This window comes from Drosophila eugracilis, unplaced genomic scaffold, assembly GCF_018153835.1.
Source record: "Drosophila eugracilis isolate 14026-0451.02 unplaced genomic scaffold, ASM1815383v1 contig_1038, whole genome shotgun sequence".
NCBI classification, from domain to species: Eukaryota; Metazoa; Arthropoda; class Insecta; order Diptera; family Drosophilidae; genus Drosophila; species Drosophila eugracilis.
The window spans coordinates 117034-120258 of NW_024571807.1; positions in this window are offsets into that span (position 1 = coordinate 117034).

Sequence of the window (3225 nt, forward strand, 5' to 3'; positions counted from 1 at the left end):
TGCTTTAGTAATTTATTACCTACCTTCATATACAATCTTTAACGATGCACTTGCCAGAAGTGGGCAGGTTAAGAAGACTCAAGACTCTGAGACAGCAATGTAAATTTTCTTAAGAAATATATTTGTCATGATTTTAAGATTTTCCACTTTGAAAACAGCTTAATTTATTTGTAACGTTGATAAATATCTATTGTAATTGGTATAGATTTTTCTTCTTCTTCACAAATTGATTAAAAATAAGTCGTGATTTAACTTTTTCTCGTTGTGCATCTTTGCCAGCATATCACTTATTTTCTATTCTTCCAATGATTCTAGCCATTTGCATTTACATGCAATTAAATGCCCATTCACGTGCCAGCCGGCAACAAAAGCAACATCAATTGCTGGCTACGTATGACATCACCAGTAAATCTTACTCCCAGCGACTTTTGCATCATCGATGTTATGGGCCTTCTGAGCCTTCCGAGATAGGGACTTATTGCCGTTGTCCGTTAGCCACCAAATCGGCTTAACTGCCGCCTACTCCCAGGCCAGAATTGGCGTTGCCCATGGCTAGACTTTTTTCAATTGCAAATTTAATTCAATCATTGACTATAATTTGGCACACTCAAGGCAACAGGAAGGCACTGGAGTCCATAGTCTCCAGACTCAAGACTCAAGTCTGGAGTGCGCGTTTAACAGTTAAATGTTGCTGCGGCGTTTGCATTTAACACGCGCAAATTGCTGCTGCAACAACTGTTTGGGGCAAGGTAACGTAGGGTAAGGGTAAATGCAGAGCCAAGCTCTGCAACACGGCAACCATTAGAAATTCTAATTTTCACAACAACAACTGCAACAATGGCCTGGGTAACTGCAATCATCCAAACTTAGGAGTCACCCACTATCGAAGGGGGAATAGAAAAGCCGATTGCCACAGAAGAAGATGCAGATGAAGGTGGCAAATATGTAAGTCACGTTGCCCATTCCGAGTTGTTTTGGGTCGGGCTTTGTTTGGTGTTGCCATTGACAACGAAGTAGCAGCAGCAGCACAACAACAACAGCAACATCAACAGCAGCAACAGCAAAAGCAATGTTGTATGTTGCTGATGCCGCCGTAAACAATTGCGATAAAAAAGCGTGCGAATTTCTCACGAACATTTTGTGTATAGACCAATCCGAATACCCAGGCTTCTTCTTTGGCTCTAACCCAGCCACCTATATACTGCCATGGCCAATGCCAAAGACAGAGACTCGTCTCCGATTCCGATTCGCCTGGCTCATGTTCTGGCGACGGCGGTATTTGTGCTTTGATTGCCCAAAACCAAAACAGTCAAGACAACAGCGTCGACGAGAAACTACAGTTAGGAAAATGAGTAAAATCTCAATTTAACATGAGAATAATTTTAAATCTATAAAGAAATTGGGAAAAAACTATTTAAATTTACAAGAGAGTGAAAGATTAAAGGCAGACGAAGACACATTTAGGTATTTCATAATTAATCTAATCATAATTTTTTTAAGTGCAGCTACATCCCAGCTTTTGGCCTCAACAAGTTTTGCCTTAAGTGGGCTGTGGGTCAAGCCATGGCCGGTATTTTTGTGTGGCACTAATGATTTTGGCATGGTACAATTGATTGATTGCTTGATTGAGTGCATTGAACCGTGTCGTTTCGGGGCAAAGGTCAATTGGTTTGTCAGTGGCTGTTCTGGCCGGTGACAACTTGGCCATGTTTTAACTTCATAACAAACAGCCAACAGCAGGGCCTTCTGACTGGTCCTAGCTAGATCACGTCTAGGAAATTGTCCAACAGTTGGGTTTATTATTTCGATTGCAGAATCCACATACACATACTCGTGGCAAGATTCCTGGGCACGTAGCAGCACTTTGGTTTCGTCTGCAGACTACAGCAACTAGCAGCTTCTTCCCAGTGTTGTTGTGTCTGCGCCGCAGCACCACTTCTAATGATCCGATCCCAGCGAGGTCGTTCAGCCAGCCAGCTAACAACAGCAACAGCAACACCAACAGCAATAGCAACATCAACAACAACAGAGATCTGCAGCTTTTTGCAGACTCTTCTGACTGCCAGCAATTCTTCTCTGGTTTCTTTTCTTTTCTCTGCTGATCTTTTTTCTTTTTGCCCCCATGCCTTGTCCATGCTTATTTTCTATTACTGCTTTTTCCACTTAAGGCCATTGCACTTTTTACGTGCATGCCATGGAGGGCCATTGCCGTTGATGTTGCTGTTGTTGCCGCCGCTGCTTGCTGCCGCCGTCGATGTTGCAGTTGCTGGCTGTACGTGCAAAGGTTGTGAAAATGCTGAGACTCTACAAACTAAGGCTGTGTGTGGAAAAGCTGGCAACAAATTTTGCGTCATGCTTGGAAAAAATGAAATGGAGCGAAAAAATGTTGAGCTGGACAAAGTCAAAGCCTCCACTTGGACTATGTTGCTGCTGCTGTTTCTGCTGCATTTGCGGCTTCTGTTGCTTCTGTTGCTGCTGTGCCAGGGAAATATGGGACTTTTTAGGTTCGTTGACTTTGAACATTGTATTGGCATTGTTCTTCTCACTTTATTATTTGCTTTGCCCAGCTTTTTCGCGTGCAGTAGCCACAAGAGCAAAGGCACTATGGCAGCCAGAACAAAGCGCATATAATTCATAGCAGCCGGCAGCAGAAGCACCAGGCTGACCCTTTCATTAGACGCAGACTGGCCAACTTTATGCATCCTGCGCGTTGATTTCCATTTAAACGACAGAACGTTAGAGAAACAGAAGCTGCAGTCCAGAAAAGCCTGGACAAACTGGCTTCCTTGATGCTATCCAACGATGCTGGCGAGTCGAAACGAAAAGCGAAAGAACCCATTAAAATAGCTGCAACTGTAGCAAATGCTACTCCTCGACTTCTAGCCAGCAGCAACGCGGTAGGTTGTTGTCACATGGCCCAAGCCACTTTGATTTGCAGTACCGACCCAGGCGGACACAGCCGGTGACAACTTTGACCACCAGGCCAGAAACAGAGATACGAGCAAGTTCAGACCGCTGACTTTGTACACGCCAGCCTGGGTTTCTGTTGTTGTTAAGGAAAAATGCACAGCTTTAGGTTTATACCTATTTTAGTTTCTTTAAACAAAATTTAACTTATACTTTGTGATCTATCCTTAATAAACCAAGCATTTAACTTCCGCCCACAATAAATAATATTATGAAAAAGCCCACAAGGCTTTCCCAAGCGATTCGATGAAGACAAAC